At 43.3% G+C, this 25,065-nt stretch overlaps 1 pseudogene; it reads right to left on the reverse strand.

The window, feature by feature from the left end:
• Window positions 1-1,104: 1,104 nt before the first annotated feature.
• LOC147459356 (amino acid transporter AVT1G-like) overlaps window positions 1,105-25,065 on the reverse strand; it is a 68,830-nt pseudogene continuing 44,869 nt past the window's right edge.

Below are 25,065 nucleotides of genomic sequence, written 5' to 3' on the forward strand. Positions count from 1 at the left end.
TTATCTTTTGGATTTTTTTCCTCCTTCCATCCCATAACTCGTACATTCAATGCTCACATTTCCCTTAGCTTCTCCTCCTCCAATCTATTGTTGATGAGATAATAGGAGAAGTAGGTGAGGAGCTAACTTCTGTTTTCCACAATTTCTATCCATTGTGTTTTCCTCATGTTGTTTGACCACATCAGTCCAAACCTTCAATCTATTCACGATATGACTTCGGCTCTTTTATCTTTTCTTGTAAATGCAGACTCATTGTACTACTTTTGAGTTGCAAGTTTGCCCTCAATATCTTCAATGAAAGCATCTTTTACCGCTATGCACTTTTTTGTTTTCGATTTCCACAAATCAAAAGTAGCAAGCTGATAATCCAATCTCTTTTGCACCATTGACTCCATTACATTCACTCTGCTCACAGAGAGAGAGAGAGAGAGAGAGAGAGAGAGAGAGAGAGAGAGAGAGAGAGAGAGAGAGAGAGAGAGAGAGAGAGAGAGAGAGAGAGCATCAATCAAAAGCCGCAATCGAGGAAGGAAGGGTATGTGCCTACAAGTAACAAGATTAATGATATTCTCGACTTCTTCAAATTGATAGGTGACCTTGGTCAATGGGAATGTGTTTAAATTTGATTAAGTTGAACCTTGGTCATTACCATTTATGGACTTTTTTTTTCATTAGACTACCTTTTTTGGATATTTTAGGAGTTACATGGTGGTTTCTAGTATTTCATAAAATGTGTGTGTGTGTGTGTGTGTGTGAGAGAGAGAGAGAGAGAGAGAGAGAGAGAGAGAGAGAGAGAGAGAGAGAGAGAGAGAGAGAGAGAGATGTGCATTGTATTGACATAACTACTTCATTATGGACTGAAACACGGTGTGGTTGAGAAAGTTTTGTAATCATTGGTGAAATGTAAGTTCCCTTTTGATCATGTTTATCAAAGACTTGGTCATTAGTCACCACAATGTAGTCATCACTCACTATTTGTTGGTGGGGTATAACTATTGTTAGTATATTACTATGGTGAAAATTGAAGAATTTTGTTTGATTAGAGCCGTCGAAAATATTACCTCTTCAAAAAATTGGTTAGTTTGATGGTTAGTGTGCTTCCTTGACTCTAGAAGAAGTTAGCTACACTCAATACTTGCTAGCAATTTTGATCACAGATGCGTACATTCCAACCGCACTTGCAATCATGCCAATCACAATGATTATTTTTCACAAAACCGCATGGGCACAAAAGACATTTATGAAGTTAGGCATCTATGCTTCGAGAATTGCGCTTCGAAGCGTGTTTTGAGAGACACATCTTACCTGTAGTCTAGTCGTGTTATTCTTGTAGATCTTCAAGAAGCATACACATGGAAAAATCAAGGTCTGCACACAAACAATCACTGTTGATGTAAGCCTAGAGAAAAAAAAAGCAAAATTAAAACCACATACTTTCTTTTCCCAAGAAAAAGATCCCTTCTATTAGTTAATAAAACTACCCAACAAAAGGGGAAGGGGGAGGGGGGGTGGGGGTGGGGTACATCAGCATGAGGGGAGACTCTCCCAATGAAAAAATGAGATATGTACAATGACATCTAAATCAAGATATGGGAACAACATAGGTGGCCGAGAATGCAATCTAGGAGCCCCATGGACCATGGTGTAGAAAGGGATCTGGACGCCAAATTCATAGAAATGCCTCGCGACGCTCTTGCATACGGTCGGAGCTGCCTTGCAGCCTCTCGAACTGACCTCGAAGTGTGTGGATCAGCTCCACCCATATATCTGGTACAGTCTCCACTGGTGGGGTGGGCCAGGCCTCAAAGATGCGGAAGCACTGGGCTCTCCATATGAACCAGAGAGTCAGGCTATAGATAAGCTTCCAGCAAAGCTCTCTATCACTGCTCCACTCCTAGGGCGTAAGCTCTGTGATAGGTTGGAGAGTGGGTCAACCCTTCTCTATCACAATCATCCTGCTAGCTGAGGACAGCTCACAACGAAGTGCTGGGCTCATGAGGGTGGACCAAGCAACAGCACCCCTGACTAGCTGACGACAGGGTTGGCATCAGCCATAGAATCCGAAGCCAAACCTACTGCGCCATGGGGCAGTCCCATAGACAACGACTCAAGTGGGTGGCCACACATGGCACAACCCACCGAATGGCCACCCACTACGGTAGCTCGATGGGTGATGAGTTACTAGAACATGGTGACTTTCCTCGGCTTTCTGTTGCCCCACAAGCGCTCCCAAAAATCTGTCACGAACACAGTTGTGAGACCCTCCTCCCAGAGTAACAGGGAACGGCCGAAAGAGGCCCTTGCCCTTCCCGAAACGCATTCCCACCTGAGCCACGTACCCGAAACGGGAACGGACATTCCGCCCAAATGTGTAACCAGAACGGGGCCGGAACAGGCTTCGGAACGGCAGAAGAGCAAACTGTCCCGAACAACAGTTTGAATTTTTTGACCATTAAAAAAAAAGGAGTCGTTCTTGGGCAGCGTTTTTTAATGTTTTTTTTTTTTTTGGGGGGGGGGGGGGGGGGGGAGGGCTTTCCTATATAATGGCTCATCCCTCCCTCAAGCCTTCAAGCTCTCAAGAATCAACCTCAAGCCTCAAGGCTCTCCGCACCATCGCTCAAGCCTCAAGCCTCAAGCCTCACATGCTCTAGCCTCTCCCTCGAGCCTCTCTCAAGTCTCTCCGCATCCCTTGGGCCTCAAGCCTTCAGGGCTCAAGATTGAAGCTCGGAGATCTCTCCATTCATTCTCCCTCTCTCGAGTCTCATCTACGGTCTCTCCTGCTCTCTCTTGCCACTTGGGCCTCAGGGCTTTAGCCTCAAGGCTCAAGAGTCAAGCCCTCAAGCTTCAAGTCTCTCCCTCTTTTGCTCAACCCTCAAGGCTCAAGTTTCAAGCTCCACGCCGCAACCCTCTCTCTCTCTCTCTCTCTCTCTCTCTCTCTCTCTCTCTCTCTCTCTCTCTCTCTCTCTCTCTCTCTCTCTCTCTCTCTCGCGCACACAAGCTCCCTCCCTCTTTCGAATGATGAGTCTCATGGACCAAGCTTCTGCATCAAGTGAACGTGTGTCCTTGGGCGCAAAGAAAAAGAAGGATGAAGCTTCATGGTGGGAGAAAGTGCATTCCCGAGTGTTGGGAAAGGCCGGTGGTGCGCGTGCATGGAAGTGCAAACTATGTGGCTCTGAGCGGCAATCCAGAACAACCAAAGTCCGTGCTCACCTCCTTAAGCTAGAGGAACAACAAGTAGCAATATGCAAGGAAGTCAACGAGCAATTGTTGAAGGCATTTTAAACCAAGGATGCCGCCATCAAAGCCAACAAATAAGAGAAAGATGCGGCAAGGCCGAAGCGTCCCGCAACGACCCCAACGACTTGGTTTTTCCCTCTTCTACACCTTCTTCATCGGTTGGTGGTGATAGTAATGCGGCAACGACGAAGACGGCGGCGCCATCATTTTGATCGGCATTTTCAATGCCTAATACTACTCCGGTGTCCACTCCCAAATCTCACCAACACACCCTACGTACCATTGCTTGAAATTTTGCCTGTTTTGTAGGTGAAATCGAGAATAAGATGATGAACAGTTGGGAGTGACGACAGCTCTGGAATGAACCCGATCACGATTCAAGACAAGAATCATGAACTTTGAATGAATGATGATGATTCTAGTGCATCAAGATTCCCATATGAATGAGATGACTAGATACTGTTGTGAGCGCATCAAGAGTTCCTACGGGATGACATGACTACACAGGGATCTAGATGCATCAAGAATTTTGAATGGATGAGATGACTAGATGATTGAAACACTTTGTTCAATATGAACCAAGTGTGTGAATGAAGAGCTTGGAAATAGGAATTTCCAAAGATGAATCTGATTTAAGTATGAAACTAATGTTTTATGGAAGATCCTGCTATTTGTGAATAGATAACAAAAACGAGAATGAGATGATTTTGGAGCAATGAAAGCTCCCGAATCAACCTTATAATGAATTTTGAATCATGAATGATTCAATGGAGCTGTCATGAGTGCATCCAGAGTTCTTGCGGGATGAGATGGCCACACACCTAGAACTGAATGATTGAACCACTCTGTTCAGCATGAACTTAGTGTGTGATTGATGGATTGGGATCCCCAAAAATGATTACTCGCACACGAAAGTGCTTGATTGCAGATGGAATGATTGACCAAATGATTGCAGCATTTCGTTCTAGAGAAATCTATGGACATGATCGCAATATGGAATTAGTTAATCGGACATCAGTGAGATCCGGGATGGATCTAGATGCGATTACTAAATACGTTGCCAAAAATCATTTTCCAAGATCAAAATGAAATCTATGGACGTGATCGCAATATGGGATTAGTCAATCCAACATTAGTGAGGTCCAGTGCAAATCTAGATGCGATTGCTAAATACGTTGCCAGGAATCATGGTCCTAGACTCTATGTGATATGATCTAAATGTGATGTGATGTGACTGTCGTCTTTGTATAAGTACTAGATTTGTGTCATCAAGTGCATCGGTATTAGTGTCTACTGAACTGGTTTATGGATTATGTCTGATTTTGCAGGCATAATGGAGGGCGATTACAATTCTTTCAAGAGGGGAGTATGTCACACAATGATGATGTAGCAGTGCTGCTCGGCCACACACACACACACATAACAACAAATGATGTGGTAGACTGTACAGAATGTTGACATGGCAGCAAGACATGGTGGAATTCACGCTGACATGTTGACGTGGCGAACAATACGGATTTTCGCAATTCGTGCTGGCAACTGATGTCGTGGTAGACTGTATGTACTATACGGATTTCCGCAAAGTGCGCTGGCTGCTTTTCTGGCAGTTTTTGGAACAAGTGCTTTTGGGACTACTTGCTTTTGAGTTACAAGATTTTGGGGCATCCCTTGTAAGAATAAATAGATCCTTGGGGCCTCACTCTACAAAGCATCCGGATGCAAAGTCTGAGAGAAAAGGACCCCCGGGAGTTTTACTTTGCTCAAGCATTAATATAAAAACAAATACCGAAAGGGGCGCCAGATTTTGGGGCCAATACCTCTGGGCACGAAACTATGCCGGTCTGTGTCGACTCTATTTTTCAGGTTGTGAAATATTTTTGGTGATTCTCTCGTGTGTCGTATTGGATTCTCGACTTGGGGTGCCAAAGTCTGTGACAACTACCACTCCTCTGTCTGTCGGCTAGAGTAAGGATCACTAGCGTGTGATCACAGAAGGTAGTCCCTGCCAAAATGCAAACTGACCCACCCAAGTCACAAAAATGCTCACTAGCATAGAAGCAATCTATCCTGGATAGATTCACTCCACCTACTTTGTAGTCAAATCTGGAGAGAAAGAGGTTGTCTAAGGGATGTGCAAAGCCAGCATGTTGCCATACATCCAAAATCCGCAAGGTCATACATAGCCATTCCCAAACAGCCAGCTCAGCCCCATGTACAGTAGCATGACAGCCCTTAATCCTATCTGAGAGGTCCTCAAGCATGTTGAAATCTCTTCAATGCACCACTGCTCTCCACTAAATAAGACCAAAACTCAACCCGTGTCCTTGCATGGTTGGGCACATAAATGTTCAGAAAACCAATAAGGCAGCCATGCATCTGCATAGTCATCCAATGGGCCTTGCATGGCACACTGATGCCTCTGCCCATGATGCATATATACACCTCCGTGAATTCCACTAGGCCTAAAAAAAACTGACCAAAAAAGGTTTCATAGCGACGAAACAAGATCCGTCCACAGCACTTGACGTGGCTCTCACACGAGTGATGCTCCTCAAGCATAAGCCTATCAATTGCTCCACCCACAAGGCATCTCTAAAGCTCCTGTCTGAGTCGACCTCTCTTGCGTAGAAACTGAGGTCCACCTAACCCCTGCACATTTCATGAGACGATACTCATGGGGTCAATGAGAGAAGGCCGATGCTGCTACTACAGCCAATCTTGCAATCTTCGAGGGAGGCTTGGATGGGGAGTAATCCGCATCCGAGCGACCTCGAGAAAGTTGTGTTTGGAGTGCCTATGGGAGACCCACACCCAAGCTAGGCGTGCAGTCCGTAGAGCTACATTCTCTATTCAAGAATCCTCATGACAACATACATAGCAACGTGCACTTTGTGTGTCTGCAAAAGAGTGTACCACAATGTGTCTACATACTGCTCTATCTAGTGGTGTCACACAGAACTTGGCCAATGGCCACAGTGTTTATATAAAATCTATCACCCCCAGGTCTCCGGTGTGGTGAGAGAACTCGAGAGCTTGAACATGAAGACAATTCAGCACTCTATGCATAGTCCACTCAATCTGATCCCTGCCACACACTGGGAAAGAGAACCCAACCACTGTGTTTAGGGCCTTTGCCCTTCTAGTTGCTAGAAATAGTACATGGACTCTAAAGCAAGCCACCTGAAGGTCGAGAGAAGAGTCGCCAAGAAAACGTGTAAAGTCAAAGTCGAAGAAGTCCCAGCCGCGATAGATAAAAAATGGTCAGCCCACAAGGGACTGCCACAAAGGGCAGTGCTTGCACTAGCAGACGGCCTGTGGAAAATGCACTGCGAAGAGAGAGCTGCCACCGCGAAGTGATCAATCCCTTGGGCCGGAGGCGGGGTATGGGAGGGAATAGGCAATGAATCGCACGTGGGGCGGGGGGGGGAGGGGTTGTCGATGGAAAAACTGAGGTCGAGGGGGTATCCGCCGGCTCATCCTGCTATAAAGGGTCAAAATGGTTCCCTGTGGGAACCCACTACTGCTGGCCTGATGTAGGCCGACCACCAGGGGCGCTAAACTGACGTGTTGATCCCTGGCAACGACGATGACCGCAATCCTGCTCACAGCCCTCCTTTGCCTAGGTACTTGTCTTAGATGAGGTACCCGCCTGTGCTCCCTATGTCTCTACCTGCCAAGCATGGCCAGCCTCAGTAGGATGGGTATGTGGCATAGATCGGGGCCTCCTTGATGGACAAGTCTTGGCAAGATGGCCCATCTATTTGCAAATAAAGCACTGGCTCGGGAGGCTCGAATACTCCATACTCAACCACCACTCACTCAAGGCAGCAGAACCACCTTCGAGAGTGTACGTTTGACTAACAAGAACCCGCACAGTAGGTAACCTTGTGGCCTTGGCCACAACTAAAGCGGAGGTGCACGGGGTCTCCAAGAACATCTCAAACATAGAGCCAATCCTCGAGAGTAAGGAAAGATACTCTCGCCTCAGTCCTAGAAAGAAACTGAGATGAGAAGATTTTCCTCCTCCTCAAGCACATCCGGGTCGAAGCCGTGGTGCCACTGTCTGAAGTAAGCTTGAGCCGCTAGTGGACTCAACGAGATCACTTTAGCTGCCATATCTGGAGACTAGAACTCTACTTGGTAGTAGCCTCTCCCCAGAATCTACACATACACGATCTTGCCTACTTCGGTGAGGAGTCAGGATTGTAGCAGGTCCCAAACCTCACCTCTACTGGGTCTCATACCAACAATCTTGCAAATGACAGAGGTGGCTCGGACCCTTTCCACCTCGGCCATCAAGCTCACTTGGTCTTTTGGCGATAGACCAAGTGTCACATGACACATCCAACCCTATGTGTTCGTGGACAAGCTACAGCATGACCAGGGTTCAGTTCAGTCAAGTCAGTCTAGAGTAGGAAGTGATCTGGCACTTTTGTGAGTCTGTTCGCAGACCGTGCATGACCAGTCACGTAGAGTAGATGCATATCCTCCGGTTGCACGCAGCATGACCATCAACATTCCCATCAGAATCCATCAGGGGAATTTTCCAAATAAGTGAATTTTGTTGGGAACTAGGTCGGGCAATTTTGCTAAGATAATATATAAGCAAACCAGAGCTACCACTTTCTGGAAGAAGAGGCGGCAGGATTACCTTGCTCAATAGGCACCTTTTCAGCAGGACCCTCCAGCTGGCCTAGCGTTTTTGCAACATAGCATCAAATCTAGCGTTTTTTGCAAGACAGATCAGCCTTGGCGTTTTTGCATTGCAGAGCAGCTTCGGCATTAGAGTAGACATAGCAGAACCACTTCACGATAGCAGATCAGCCCTAGCTTAGTAGATTTTCCCTAGCAGTAGAAATCAGCCCTAGCGTTTTTGTATCAGCAAAGCAACTCAATGTTTTGTAGATTCATCGCAACAGAACCTCAGTTAGCATCAGCGTTTTCAGTTTTCAGCAGTCAGACTCCGTAGTAGAACCCCCGAACCTCGCAGATCTCACCTTTCTGTAGCAAATCCTCGCCGCACAGTCAAATCCCGCGAAGTTTGCAGATTCAGCCCGAAAAACGCAGATTTCAGCATCTGCATTTTCAGCTCGTCATCGTTGCATCGTCGTCATCGACATCATCACCGACATAGAGTCAGAATTCAGCAAAGATTTGCAGATTTCAGCCTTTAGCATTTTCAGATTTCAGCCCGTCTCGTCGTCGTCCTCATGGTCGTCGACATCGTCGGCAGATCCAAGCATTGTAGAGATTTGTGCAATCATAAGTAGACCACTCTTGCCATCGAGAGCAAAGTTCAACATTCATTCCGCTACACCTTACACCAAGTCAAAGGGTCGGCTCCCCAGTGTCGGACGAGGGGGCTTTTGTAGAGTCCCTATGAGGTGGAGCAGAGGCCGTCATTATGTGTCTGCTACTGGAAAACGGAAGGCGAAAACGATGATGAGGGCCACCGAAGTGTTGAAGGTAGCCTACCGGCTACTGGTGAGGGAGGAGAGAGTTTGGGGGGGAAGGGGGGGGGGGGGGGGTTGGGGTGCAGATGCTGCGAGGGTTACTGGGCGCGATGGGGTGCATGCAGAGGTAGGGCACAAGTTTGGACGGGGGAAGGAAGAGGCGGGGCCGAAGCAAGGCGAGGGCTGGGGTGCGAGGGGGGAGCAGCGCTAGGCAAGGGGAGAGGGGAGAAACACAAAAGTAAGGGGGGGAGGGGGGGGGGCAGCGAGCAATTCTAGAGGACCTTAAAACCACACACTTTCATACACATTAACCTAAATCAAGCACTATTTGATGTTGATGTAAGTCTAAAGTATAAAAACAAAATTGAAACAAGCACGCGGGTATACACATTATTCCAAATCAACCATGCTAAAGGTTTGATAGCAAAAAAACTCACCACAAGGCTAGTAAGGAGTGAACCAATGAACGACATCATATATCCTGCCAAAAACAATGAATAAAATTACTCAAACGTAGAGGAAGAAAGTAACTAAAATTGCACAAACATATACTCACCAAAAAAGGCACCAAAGTTGCTACACACAAATTGGAAATGACAAGGAGTGTTCGCAGTGTCATCTTTAATGCTTTTTTTTGGCAAGGTCCAAGACTCTTCGTAGGTATGAGCTCTTCTATCCCATCTGCAATTGGGGTTATAATAAGAGCAAATGTGTGCTAAGGTCAAGGGATACATTCAATTCAATAATTGTACAAACTTAAGGTAAGAAGCAAAGAAAAATGCTCAGATTTAAAGGATATTTTGTCAACGGGTTCAAAATTTGTATATACAAAACAAACAAGTATAAGAAATGTTAAATCATTTTAAATGGCCTGCCTTTAATGTATAAGCTCAGGAAGAGAAGTAAACACTTAATTGTGTATCTACCTAAGGAGTATGTTTGTCACATAGTGTGTGCGAGAGAGAGAGAGAGAGAGAGAGAGAGAGAGAGAGAGAGAGAGAGGTGTTGAAGGAATGAGTGAAGTGCTTTTAAAGATAATCACTTAAAGTCATCATTGCCTTATTTCCAAAGTTTAGAAACAAAACCAGGAGAAAAGGTGAGGATATAAGTGTATAAGTGATGTACTATAAAGCTCAATTAATGCTCTTTGCCAGTATGAGGAGCTACTTACTGTTAGGAATAGGGCGAAGTAGGTTACTTTGTTGGTCTTCGGTAGATTCAATGTTATTTGGGATAGTGTCTCATCTCCAAACATGCGAAATCCCACCACTGACATTGTAAAATAGGAGAGGAAGCACAAGGTAAAGCTACAAAAACAGGGACAGAATCAACCAAAGGTAAAGAAAAACACAACTTTCCTTAACATTGTATGTGCTTTAATTATAGTCTTCAAATGGAAATATATTAACAGCAACAAAAAGATATTAACACCACCATGTTATAGCGTAAGCGCACACTCACGCTTATGTATGTATGTATATGTAAGAGTGTGTACTCTTACTAGCTATTCACAATCAAGAACTCATGCATTGATTAAAGTCTCATGCTATTATTTGATTGAGCTTAACATTTTGTCATGAATAATTATTGTTTCTCTCTAAGAAGTACTATCAGACGGTGGTGTTAATATCTTTTTGGTGGTTCCTGATATGTTTTCAACTGAAGACTATAATTAAAGCACATACAATGTACACCTACACACATACATACATACATACATACATACATATATATATATATATATATATATATATACCTACATACTTACATATACACACAATTAGAGAGAGAGAGAGAGAGAGAGAGAGAGAGAGAGAGAGAGAGAGAGAAAGAGGGAGACACCTTATCAAGAGGACCGTGGTATATCGACTCTTGTCCCTCAAGGAGTAGTAGATGTTTGGGAAAATAGCATGTCCTGAGTAGCAAAAACAATAAACACCCACTGCCAAGGGAAGGTCTCGCCGATTCACGATGCTGGTTGTTTTGGTGAAACCAAATCTATCAATAGCTCCCTCCCAAACCATGAGGACCATCACCAGGCTTGTTGTTACGACTCCCATGCCTACCAGCCACAAAATTAAAAATAATTATAGACTCACACACACACCTACACCACTCATGTTGAGCGCGCAGACGTACACAACTTTGCACACACGCAACAACAGCATTGACAATGCGCAGGAAAATCTATCTATGCATTTATTTCTTGGATACTCATACGAAAGAGCAGAGAGCCAATTGAGGTTTTCCAACCACACAGTAGGCAGGATCACCATTGTAGCATAAATAGAAAAGATCGCATATGAGCCAATGTTCATTCCATCCATTGTAAACCGATAGTTTGGAAAAAGCTTGGATAAGTTGTCTCCCTCTAGTATGAGAAACTCCACACCATACGCCTGCATTATCGTTTGCAATAATCATCATAATATAAGTGGGATAATTATGTACTTTTTCAATTATCAAGAATTGACCTTTAACAATGGGTTGGGAACTTACATAGAGCTCGGCATAGAGAACCATCTGCAAACAACAAAACACCATTAGTAGTTTGTGTCATTATTTTTACCAAATATGGAGATTGCAATCAAATAAAATTAAACATGCCGACACAATTGTGCGACCCATCTTGCCAAGTGCAAGTTGTCCAATGTCTGGGTACGTGGTAAGTATGTCGATGGTTTGACTGTCCATGCATTTGGGCAAAAGGTGACTGTGTAGCAACATATAAGAGCAAATAGCACCAACACTACCATTCCCCCCCACCCACCCTCCTTCACCGCATATGGGCATGATAGCAGTCCCACTCCAGCCATCACATTGACACCTGAAGTTCCAAAGTTCTATATTAATTTTCCAAGTCTTGAGTTTAACTTCTTCAAAAGATCAATTGATTACAATTCGTACCATTGAATGTTGCTTGCATCCAGCTGCACTGTCTAGAAGTCTCTGTACTGATTTGAGTCTTCTCTTCTTCTCTTGAAGGAAGGAGAGGAATGATATGCGACGACATGTCTTCAGATTCATTGCCTAAATAGGGCTCCTCAATTATGCCATCAATGGAGAGATGGTGGTTTGATGAAGGTAGGATAACACCATTTTAGATGAAATGGGAAAATCCCACAACTTTGGGACTAATTTCAACGCCTATGGATTCCTATTTCCCATTAAATTTGGAAAAATTTCATTTAATTTGGGAATGTGACAAAGAGATAGATTCTCAAGAAAATGGTGGTATTGAGAAACACCTTTTAAAATTTTTATTTTTATGCGGGTGTTTCAAAACACTTCAGAAAAGAGATAGATTCTCAAGAAAATGGTGGTGTTGAGAAACACCTTTTAAAATTTTTATTTTTATGTGGGTGTTTCAAAACACTTCATAAAAGAGATAGATTCCCAAGAAAATGAGAAACACCTTTTAGAATTTTTATTTTTATGTGGGTGTTTAAAAATACTTCATAAAATCATATATAAGCAGGGGAAATAAAACAATGAGCAAGATATGAAATGCTATTCAATTTCTCCTATTAAGCTAGCCTGTGCCTTCTCCATGACATTTGATGGGATCTTGATTGTTTCCACAATTCTTCCACCCCTTGGAGTCCATGACCATACAATTGTATCAACAGAGTCCCAACGCTTTGGGTCAGCAAGATTGCAATATCAACTCTTTTTCCAACAATCCTCATACTATTCTTGGATTGTGGGATTTCGTTTTCGATGTTTTGGTGCCCAATACTGAATCAGAACTTTCTTGTAGTTAGGAGATGATTTGTCTACATCAATGTTTGACTCTGCCACTCCTAGCCATATCGGATATTCAGAATCTGTGGGTCTCACAAGAACAAGATCCCCTTTTTTTACATCAATTTGAGGCCTAAAGGCCTCTTGTGGCCTTGCACTTTGAGGACCAACATAGTGATCATTCAATTCTTCATATCCTTGAAACTCATCTTTGTCTTCGTCTATTTCTTGCATTCGATGACTCCCTATAGTCTTTGGCCAAAATGTTGTATATTCACCAATGTGTTTATTGGTTGGTTGTTCAAGCTCATTGATTATGTTTTGCCAATAAGTGATAACAGGCTCCATGTATTTTGTGGAGTCATGGTCCTTTCCCTTTAATAGAGAACATCTTTTCCAAAATTCAAGATATGACTTAATCCCTTGTATAACAAGCGGACTATCTCTCACATAGTCTGCTATAGGTACCACATCTGGACAGCCTGTTGGTAATTTTGGTTTTCCTTGGTCATATTTTTTCCACAACTCAATTCCCGACTCCTTTGGCATCCAATCGGGTGATTTGGGATGAATTTTGTACTGCATTACTGGAACTTCACCTTGCATATAGAAACGAAATTGAAGTGGCTTAGAGTGTCCGACTAGAGCATCTTGTCCGTCACACATGTACCCTTGCACAAAGGATTTAAAGTTGGGAACTTGTGTCATCAAAAATGGTGCTGGAGTTGAGCTTTCACATTTTTGAAAATGTTCCATCAGATGTGGAAAAGTGAATATCATTCCTGTTCGCAATCTTTCTGAGAACCTACTAAACATTGCATCTATGTCCTCATGTGTATGACCCACCATTAAGAATCCCAAATGCACGATTTTGAAAACTCCTTTTGCTACTAACAAGGATAAGTATGCAAACAAATATCGATTTTTATTCTCTCTTGCACAATTATCTAGCTGTAGCAAAAGATTATCATGCAATTTTTGAAATACAGGAGTGGATATGGTATCCACAACACATTGAGAGGAAGTTGATTGTATGTGTACAATCTCTTCATTACATTCTTGGATAGCCAACAGTGGTGTCATTGTTGATGCATTCCTCTCACGCTCTTGCTTCATTTTGTTTTGGAGGTCTAGAGCTCTCCTTGAGTTCAATGCATTGAATAACGTTACATTGCTGCGTGGCATACCGTCATGGCATAAATCTCCTAGTCCATGGTTTTCTGTTCTTTCCAGATTCTGTAAGCATAATGCAAGGGAACCAATTGTAGCATTGGGATCTCAAGGCCATAGGCCATTAAGTGAGAAGTGACCATACATTCCATGACCATGTCCATGTGTTATCATACCTGTTAATGATACTTGCAATTGATATGCATTCGCATAATCTTTTGAGTTCACACGCAACCTAGGTATTGTTGTCTTCTTTTTATACATTGTATCATGTATAATGCATAAATACTTATCCTTTTGCAATTGGGAGAACTTACGCCAGGTGTAGTACACATTCCTACAACTTTGTTGTTGCAACATGTGAATTCGACGTTCATCCTTCAAACGTGCAATCATCTCGTCATCCTTTGTTGACTCTAGTTGAGACTTTATCCGACTACACACAACACATTGGAGAACTCACTTGTTTTTGACAATGTCACATTAGCAAACTCTGTATTCCAAATCCTATTGAATGTCGTGCTAGACATTGGCTTGAGACTCATATTGTCAAGTGTTTTATTGACATCATGTGAAATGTCTACTTGCTTGTACGTGTTTGGTATTGCAAGCAAAGTTTCCCTAGTACCATCTTCCATGGTTCTACTCTTATGTGGCATTCTCTCCGAGTTTTCATCAACAAAAGAGCGCATCAATGCCCTTACCATTTCTGTATGGTCTCCTCCTTTTCTCATGACACCATCATTACCATGCATTGAGCATCTAACCCCATTCTCAAAATTTTCACGGTAATGATAAAATGAAGTTTTTGGAATGCCATGAATTTCGTACCAAGCTCTACTGCAAACCTCACTGCCATTAAAAGAAAACACATAGCATGTCTTTGTAGTTGTTTTGTTCTCATGCCATGCAATCAACATTGTATCATACACATAGTTTGTTCTATTTTGCAAACTCTGTCCCCAAAATTCATTGCGCATAGCCATGACCTTATCTCGATTGGCATATTGACAACACCTTTTGGAACAACAATCTATGGTTGAAACAAGCTGGACAGATGCTAGAGATGCTTGATTGGATCTCTTAGAAGCTTTCACTGGCATTTTTGGCTTCCTATTTACAAAGCAATATTTCTGCTTTTTTGAAATAGGCTCTACCAAAGAAGCTAATTCAATGCATGTGTCTTGTAATGCATGCATAGCATGTAGATCCTCATAGCATAACAATTCTTTTCCATCCATAGTTGTCACTCTCTTGATAGGCCAACAAACTAGATTAATGTTGCATACACTAGCTTCCGCAGAAATAGTAGCCTCATCTGCATAGGATGTTTCGATACCAATACCAATGTTATCTTCACCTAGCTCACCAAAGTTTACAGAGTCAAACGGACACACATACATGACAACCCCTTCGGCTACTACACGTGTTTTTCTTTCATCCCGAAGTTGAACCCTCTTATCCTTCTAAACCTCTCTGTAGCTCATTCCATTACATTGTGCATCCAATGCTCCTTCTTCTTTGTCAGCCTCATGCATAGAAGCCCCTTTGTACTACATCTCATTTATATGTTGCAACAAACCACTACTCCATTTCACAATACTATGAAAAGCATCTCCCACTCTCAATGCATCCATTGTTGGAAAAGGGATGAGTGCTTTCTTTTCAAAACACAAATCAATTGACACTGATACATTGCCTTCCCCAATAAGCATGCCAGAACAATATGCACTTGGATTTATTTCAAATACAGTCCCAATGGCAACCTTTTGTGTCGCTACAAACATGCACTCTCTATCACCATGATTGAAATTAGCCATACCTGCAAGAAGATTTGCAAGAATAATTGTTAAACAAACCGCTTGAAGAGTATATTGATTTACGTAGCATAAATCATAACAAGTATGTATGTGGGTGTTTCATGAGAAGCACCCTGTGGCCTGAAGGTCATAGGGTTCCCTCTATGCTACTAAGAATCTCTTTGTGCTCTATGCTCTATCGTCTATGCTCTATGATCTATATTGACTTCCTATGGCCCCTAGACCACAAGGCGCCCTCATTGTTTCCAAAAAACCCTCATTGTTTTGCTATGGCCCCAGGGCCATAGCTCTCTATGCCAGTATAAAGCATATTTGCTCTATATTAGCTCCCTAAGGCCTGAAGGCCATAGGGTTGTCCTCAAGATCACCTCACGGAGTTTCATATCAAGTATATATATATTCTATGGCCTTAGGGACATAGGGAGTTTCATGTCAAGTATATATACATCCTATGGCACCCCATGACCCTAGGTCCATAAGATCTCCAAATGAAACATACGGCAATGTATGGCCCTTGAGCTTATACATTGCAACCCCATGACCCTACTAGGGCCATAGGATCGGCATATGAAACATACGACAATGTATGGCCCTTGAGCTTATACATTGCAACCCCATGACCCTAGGGCTATAGGATTTCCAAATGGAACATAGGGCAATGTATGGCCCTTGAGCTTATACATTGACACCCTATGGCCCTAGGGCCACAAAACTTCAAAACATACAAAAAGACAACCTATGGCCCTAAGCCCAAGGGTGTGAGCATTGACACCCTATGGCCCTAGGGCCACAAAACTTTAAAACATACAAAAAGACAACCTATGGCCCTAAGCCCAAGGGTGTGAGCATTGACACCCTATGGCCCTAGGGCCACAAGACTTCAAAACATACAAAAAGACAACCTATGGCCAAGATGTCAAAGGTGGCCAAGATATCAATGTAGCCCTATGGCCCTAGGGCCATAGGATCTATATATGGAACATGTGGCACCCTATGGCCCTTGAGCTTATACATTGCCACCCCATGACCCTAGGGCCATAGGATTTCCAAATGGAACATAGGCAATGTATGGCCCTTGAGCTTATACATTGCCACCATATGGCCCTAGGGCCACAAGATCTCACAACATACAATAAGAGAACCTAAGGCCCCTAATCTCAAGGGTGCAGGTTCAAGGGTGGCCAAGATATCAATGCAGCCCCATGGCCCTAGGGCATAGGATCTCTATATAGGACATGTGGCACCCTATGGACCTTGAGCTTATACATTGCCACCCCATTACCTTAGGGCCATAGGATTTCCAAATGGAACATAGGCAATGTATGGCCCTTGAGCTTATACATTGCCACCCCATTACCCTAGGGCCATAGGATTTCCGAATGGAACATAGGAAATGTATGGCCATTGAGCTTATACATTGCCACCCCATGGCCCTAGGGCCGTAGGATCTCCATATGGGACATGTGGCACCCTATGGCCCTTGAGCTTACATATTTCCACCCCATGACCCTAGGGCCATAGGATCTCCAACTAGAAAGTAGGGCAACATATGGCTCTTGAGCTTATACATTGTCGTGGACCTAGGGCCATAGGATCTCCAACTAGAACATAGGGCTATGTATTGGAGCTTATCCATTGTCACCCCTAAACCCTAGGGCCATAGGATTTCCAAATGGAATATAGGGCAACTTATGGCTCTTGAGCTTATACATTGCCACCCTATGGCCCTAGGTCCACAAGCTTTCACATTGCCACCATAGGGCCACAAGGATCTCACAAGATAGAAGAAGAAAACCCTAGGACATAGGATTTTCAAATGGAACTGAGTGCACGCTTTGATCCTTGACCTCCAACATTGTCGTCCTATGGTGTGAGCCCAGGGGTGGATGAGGTGTCTTCATAATAATTTCGGCCATTCAAGGGATATCCGCAAGTGGCATAAATTTTAAAAAAAATTAAAAAAAAATTTATGCTACGACAAACTTTGTCATAATGGGTTTTCAAATACACTTATTGATATCGGACAAAAAAATAGCGCACAATTTTTGGGATAATTTTTTAAAAATTTAGCTATTTTTAGTGTATTTTTTACGATGCAGATTTTGATTCTGGAGTCAAATTTTGCTTCATGGGTGTCGTTCCACTCGTACTACAAAGATATGGACATTGACAAAGCCTTGCACCAACTTTTTTTTTCCATACTCTTTTTTTTTTCTGAAAAGCTCTTTCAATTTCGGAGCCGACTCGCTATGTCTCATTTTCGCACAAAGCCTAGAACTCTAGTAATCTCGACTGCAAACCCGTGAGAACAACCCCTACATTCAAAATTCGAATTTTGAATTTCTAACCTAACCTAACTAACCTTATCTCTCTCTTTCTCTCTCTACCACAATTTTTTCTGCATTGTCGCTCTCTTTCTCTCTCTCTCTCTCGTTTCTTGCTCGAAACCTACACAAAAACCTGCACAGAGCTTGTCTTTCTCTGTGTCTCTCTCCCTCTCTCCCTACGCATACCGTTCTACGTCATCGTTGCGATGCGCACACAGATCTACGCGAAGCCATCGCCACAACCTTCAACAGAAGGACTGTTGTCGCGACCTCCCAAACACAGATCTGTTACCATCATCGTCGCGGCATCAACACACCTAAGTGACTGCTTGCTACTGCTGCAGCCGGTTTTCATGAAACACAGATTTACTCAGAGGTAACCTGTAGAAACCCTAATCTTTTTGCTTAATTCGGTTTTAACTATTCTTAATCTAATTACGTTTTAGCTAAGTTGTGAATCACCTCTCTCTAAAACAATAAACAAAAATCATTACTTACATCTCTAAAATTGTAAAACTGTAGACTGTAGAACTATAAAACAGAAAAATCTCTCATTAGAGATCTAAAACTGTAATACAGAATACTCTAATTTAGAGACCTAAAAATATAAAACAGAAGACACTAATTAGGGACCTAAAGTTGTAAAATGAAAAACTCTTATTAGGGACCTAAATCTGTAAAACAGAAAAATCTTTATAAGTGACCTAAACTGTAAAATTGTAAAACTCTAACTGCAAAAATCTCTAATTACAAAAAAAAATCATAAACCTGCAAATACAAATACAATAACTACAGAATATGCTGAAACTATGGATACCTGTAATTGGGTTGTGGGGTGTTGGGCACACGTTGTAAGAGGACGAGTAGAGCGCGCTGTTGTTCAGTTGCAGGAGGATGGGAAAAAAAAAGAGGCAAAAAGGTATGAAAGAAAGTGTACACTATATGTGTTTGTAAGATATGGTGTAATATAGTTTCTTTAAATTCATTTGTAGTCACTATAATAAAACTAGACATCGAATCTTTAGAAGGGCAGACAGGGTGTGGCTACATAGGGTTTCACCTCATACTAAAGAGTAACATATGGCCCTAAGGCACCCTATGACCATAAGGCCATAGGGTGGTCTCACATCGTACTATAGGGTGACCAATGTCCCATCTGGCCATAGGGTGCCAATGTACAATCTCAAGGGTCATAGTGTTCCCTATGTTCCTATTGAAGATCCTATAGCCATAGGGCCATAGGATCTCCAAAACATATATATGGCACTATGGCCATAGGATCACATGGTGCTCTCTGTCCGATCTAGAGACCTTGTGGACCAAGGGCCTTAGGGTGGCAGTGTACAATCTCAAGGGCCATAGGGTTCCCTATGTTCCTTTTGGAGATAGGGTGACACTAGGGCCATAGAATCTCCAAAAGCAACATAAAGAACCTAGGGCCATAGGATCAAAGGGTGACCTATTGGAGACCTTGTGGCCCAAGGGCCATAGTGTGGGAATGTACAATCTCAAGGGCCATAGGGTTCCCTATGTTCCTTTGGAGATCCTATGGTCCTCGAGCCATAGGATCTCCAAAATGAACATATTGCCCTACGGACATAGGATCACAGGGTTCCCTATGTTCCTTTTGGAGATCCTATGGTCCTCGGGCCATAGGATCTCCAAAATGAACATATGGCCCTACGGACATAGGATCACAGGGTGCCCAATGTCCCATCAAGAGACACTGTGGCCCAAGGGCCATAGAATGGCAATGTACAATCTCAAGGGCCATATGGTTCCCTATGTTCCTTCTGAAGATCCTATGGCCCTAAAGCCATAGAATCTCCAAAAGGAACATAAGAAACCTATGGCCATAGGATCAAAAGGTGCCCTCTGTTACATCTTGAGACCTTGTGGCCCAAGGGCCATAGGGTGTATTTGTACAATCTCAAGGGCCATAGGGTTCCATATGTTTTTTTTGGAGATCCTATGGCTCTATATCCATAGGATTATAGGGTGCCCTACGTCCCATCTAGAGACCTTGTGGCCCAAGGGCCATAGGGTGACAATCTACATTCTGAAGGGCCATAGGATTCCCTATGTTCCCTAGGGTCACAAGGTGCCCTACATTCCATCTGAAGACCCTATGGCCCAAGTGCCATAGGGTGGCAATGTACAATCGCAAGGTCCATATGATTCCCTATGTTACTTTTGGAGATCCTATGGCCCTAGAGCCCTAGGTTCATGGGGCTGCCATGGTGCCCGTTAATATGCACCATGGTGTACCCTATGTATGTAGGCCACCCTCGGGCCCTTGGATGCCCTTTGTCCCATCTAAAGACCTTGTCGTCCAAGGGCCATAGGATGAAAATCTACAATCTCAAGGGCCATAGGATTCCCTATGTTCCCTAGGGTCACAAGGTGCCCTACTTTCCATCTGAAACAATGAGGGCACCTTGTGGCCTTCGGGCCATAGGATCTCTATGTAGAGCATAGAGAGCTTCTTACTACCATAGAAGGAACCCTATGGCCTTCACGCCACAGGGTGTCAATATAGAGATAATAGAGGTTCTTACTAGCATAGAGGGGACCATATGGCCTTCATCCCACAAGGTCTCCTCAATATAGAGAAAATAGTGTTTTTTACTAGCATAGAGAGCACCCTATGGACCTGGGTCCATAGGTTGCCAAAAAACTGTCATGAATGGTTTCTTTAAAACATACAGGGCACCTTGTGCCCTTAGGGTCATAAGATGTGTAGAGCATAGAGAGGTTCTTACTAGAATACACGGGACTCTATGGCCTTCAGGCCACAGGGGTGCTAATATAGAGATAATAGAGGTTCTTACTAGCATAGAGGGGACCCTATGGCCTTCAGCCCACAAGGTCTCCTCAATATAGAGAAAATAGTGTTTTTTACTGGCATAGAGAGCACCCTATGGACCTCGGTCCATAGGTTGCCAAAAAGTTGTCATGAATGGTTTCTTTAAAACATACAGGGCACCTTGTGCCCTTAGGGTCATAATATGTGTAGAGCATAGATAGGTTCTTACTAGAATACAGAGGACTCTATGGCCTTCAGGCCACAGGGTGTGAATATGGAGCATAGATCGGTTCTTACTAGCATAGAGAGACCAAATAGTGCTTTATACATGGGGCCTTAAGGTGCCAAAATAATGAGGGCACCTTGTGGCCTTGGGGCCATAGGATGTCAATTTAGAGCATAGAGCATAGAGCATAGAGAGCTTCTTACTACCATAGAGGGAACCCTATGGCCTTCAAGCCACAGGGTGTCAATATAGAGAAAATAGAGGTTCTAGCATAGAGGGGACCCTATGGCCTTCAGCCCACAAGGTCTCATCAATATAGAGCAATAGTGTTTTTTACTAGCATAGAGAGCACCCTATGGCCCTGGGTCCATAGGTTGCCAAAAAAACCCTCATGAAGGGTTTCTTTAAAACATACAAGGCACCTTGTGCCCTTAGGGTCATAAGATGTGTAGAGCATAGAGAGGTTCTTACTAGCATACATAGAACCCTATGGCCTGAACGCCATCGGGTCCCAATATAGAGCATAGATCGGTTCTTTCTAGCATAGAGAGACCAAATAGTGCTTTATACCTGGGAGCATAATGTGCCAAAACAATGAGGGTTTTTACAAAACTATGAGGGCACCTTGTGGCCTTGGGGCCATAGGATGTCAATATAGAGCATAGAGCATAGAGAGCTTCTTACTATCATAGAGGGAACCCTATGGCCTTCAGGCCACAGGGTGTCAACATAGAGAAAATAGAGGTTCTTAATAGCGTAGAGGGGACCCTATGCCCTTCAGCCCACAAGGTCTCCTCAATGGCATAGAGAGAACCCTATGGCCCTGGGTCCATAGGTTGCCAAAAAACCCTCATGAAGGGTTTCTTCAAAACATATAGGATGTGTAGAACATAGAGAGTTACTTACTAGCATAGGGGGGACCCTATGGCCTTCAGGCCATAGGGTGCCAATATAGAGCATAGATCGATTCTTAATAACATAGAGAGACCAAATAGTGCTTTATACATATGGCCATAGGGTGCCAAAACAACATTGAGGGTTTTTTCGAAACAATGAGGGCACCTTGTGGCCTTGGGGCCATAGGATGTGAATATAGAGCATAGAGCATAGAGCATAGAGAGCTTCTTACTAGCATACAAGGAACCCTAGGGCCTTTAGGCCATAGGGTGTCAACGTAAAGAAAACAGAGGTTCTCACTAGCATAGAGGGGAACCTATGGCCTTCAGCCCACAAAGTCTCCTCAATGTAGAGCAAATAGTGTTTTTACTAGCATAGAGAGCACCCTATGGCCCTGGGTCCATAGGTTGCCAAAAAACCATCATAAAGGGTTTCTTCAAAACATAGAGGGCACCTTGTGCCCTTGCGGTCATAGTATGTGTAGAGCATAGAGAGGTTCTTGCTCACATACAAGGGACCCTATGGCCTGAATTAGGGTGCCAATATAGAGAATAGATCGGTTCTTACTAGCACAGAGCGGACCCTATGGCCTTCAGGCCAAAGGGTGCCAATATAGAACAAAGATCAATTCTTACTAGCATAGAGAGACCAAATAGTGCTTTATACCTGGGGCCATAGGGTACCAAAACAATGAGGGTTGTTCAATGGCATAGAGAGCACCCTATGGCCCTGGGTCCATAGGTTGCCAAAAAACCCTCCTGAAGGGTTTCTTCAAAACATAGAGGGCAACTTGTGGCCTTGGGGTCATCGGATGTGTAGAGCATAGAGAGGTTATTACTAGCATACAGGGGACCCTATGGCCTTCAGGCCATAGGGTGCCAATATAGAGCATAGATCGGTTCTTACTAGCAAAGATCGGACGCTATAGCCTTCAGGCCAAAGGGTGCCAATATAGAGCATGGAGAGGCTCTTACTAGAATATAGGGGACCATATGGATTTCAAGCCACATGGTGCCAATATAGAGAAAATAGTGTTTTTACTAGCATATAGAACATCCTGACCTAGGGAGATTGGTTGTCAAAAATCCATCATAGAAGGGTTCCTATGGCCTTCAGCCCACAAGGTATTCTCAATATAGAGCGAATAGTATTTTTCATTGGCATATAGAGCACCCTTGGGGCCCTTGAGGCCAACCCTATGGCCTTCAGGAATTAGGGAGCTAATATAGAGCATGGTGATTTATATCAGCATAGAGAGCTATGGCCCTAGGGCCATAGCAAAACAATGAGGTGTTTTTGGAAACGATGAGGGCACCTTGTGGTCTTGGGGCCATAGGAAGTCAATATAGATCATAGAGCATAGACGATAGAGCATAGAGCACAAAGAGATTCTTAGTAGCATAGAGGGAACCCTATGACCTTCAGGCCACAGGGTGCCATTATAGAGTAAACAGAGGTTCTTACTAGCATAGAGGGGACCTTATGGACTTCATCCCACAAGGTATCCTCAATATAGAGCAAATAGTGGTTTTTACTTGCATGGAGAGCACCATATGGCCCTGGGGTCATAGGTTACCAGAAAACCCTCATGAAGCGTTTCTTTAAAACATTGTGGCCACCTTGTGGCCTTGGGGCCATAGGATGCCAATGTAGAGCATAGAGAGGTTCTTACTAGCATGTAGGGGACCCTATGGCCTTCAGGCCACATGATGCCATATGGTGTTGGTGTAGAGGCTCTAAAGGGGTATTTAGGCCATTCAAGGGATACTTCTTTGAGGGTCCTCTAATGTCATAAGAGAACATGTGATCACACTACCATAGAGTGGCCTAGGTACACTTGTAGAACCATTTTGTTGGCACCCTTTGGACCTAGGACCACATGGTTTAACATAGAGGTGACTCTATGGCCCTAGGTCCATATGGATGTAATAATATCCATCTTGTCTAAATATATGTCATTCTTTTTACAGAAAATATCTCAGAAGAGAAAGTGAAAGTCAGTTGATGCAATAGGCTCAACACCAAGTTCTTGGTATCTAGATTTTCACTTACCAAATGGTGGAAGTGATGAGAAATTCCACTTGTTCTTTCAAGATAAAGAGCAATTGCCCTTCAAGGACTGTGGTATTTTCAAGGATATAAAGAAAGATTGTTCAGATCTTGAAATGTCTCCATGCCTTGGAGTAAAACTACTCAATGGTGACTCCTACTTATTGGAGCCTGTGGCCTTTGCTCAAAAATTGGTGAAGGTTGATTATGAAGGAGTGACAATGACAAAAGCATGGTGGGTGGAGCTTCAAGACAACACTCCAAGTGAGAACTTTATAGACTTATATATTGAGGGCTTTAAGAAAGTCAATCAATATTTAGGTAATTTGAGAAGCACAAAGAAGAATAAGAAGCGAAAGAATGAAGACACACATATAGCAAATCAATCTAAGACGCTCAAGGAGAGTCAGAGTCCCTCACTTGGAGAAAATAGTGGAAATGTGGCCGAAGAAAATCTTTCAGTTATACCCTTACATAATCAAGAAGCAGGAGATTCTAGCGGACTTGAAACCCTAACAATTGGAACCCCCTTAGTGGCAGTGGTTGTGGACTCAGCATCCTTAGCTGTGTTGGACTCTATTATACAGCCCAAAGAAAAAAATCTTGATAAAGAAGTTGCCAAAACTTCTAAGAGTGGGCTAGATGGATACGTTGGAATTGACCACTATTTTAAATTTGGTGTACAATTTACCCAATTGATCCCAGTTGAGCAATGCAGCCTTGCACCAGATGGCTATAGATGCAAACCATTGTCAGATGTATATAAGAAATATCTCTTGAAGCAATTTGCAGGGCACTCTAGGCCAGTCTCCAGTGCAGCAGACTTGATGCCGTATAACCCAATTACAAAAATTCCTTTACAAACAGCTGAAGTACATGGAGACAAGCTATCAACATACCACTACTACTGGATTCTTGCAGGTCAGTATTCCATCATAGTGGCTAGAGATTTTTTGCGTAACAACAGCACTAAGTATGCTTTGAGAAAAGAGTTCTACAAGTTTAGAACTGCAAGGATAGTGGTAGACGCTCCGAAAGAGGTTGCTATTCGAATTTCCAAAATGGAGAACATGGAGAGAATAACAGCAATGAAACACCAGCCTTATGTGGAGGTCTTGAAGCATGGCCGTAGTCAATGGCTTGCATATTCTAAACCAACAAAACCCAAGGCAGGTGTTCCTGTCGGTCATCCGAGTCGAGCAGGTTGGGATGTAAGTTCCACTTCCCTATGCTTGTTTTTGAAACAAATATGTCTTGAAATAAAGTTAATTTTCTTTTCTTTATTTTGAAGGCCTTTGTAAATGTGGCGAACATCGTGTTCAACCATAAATCATTTGCC

The sequence above is a fragment of the Adiantum capillus-veneris genome, chromosome 4, assembly GCF_014529385.1.
Source record: "Adiantum capillus-veneris isolate H3 chromosome 4, ASM1452938v2, whole genome shotgun sequence".
Taxonomy (NCBI): Eukaryota; Viridiplantae; Streptophyta; class Polypodiopsida; order Polypodiales; family Pteridaceae; genus Adiantum; species Adiantum capillus-veneris.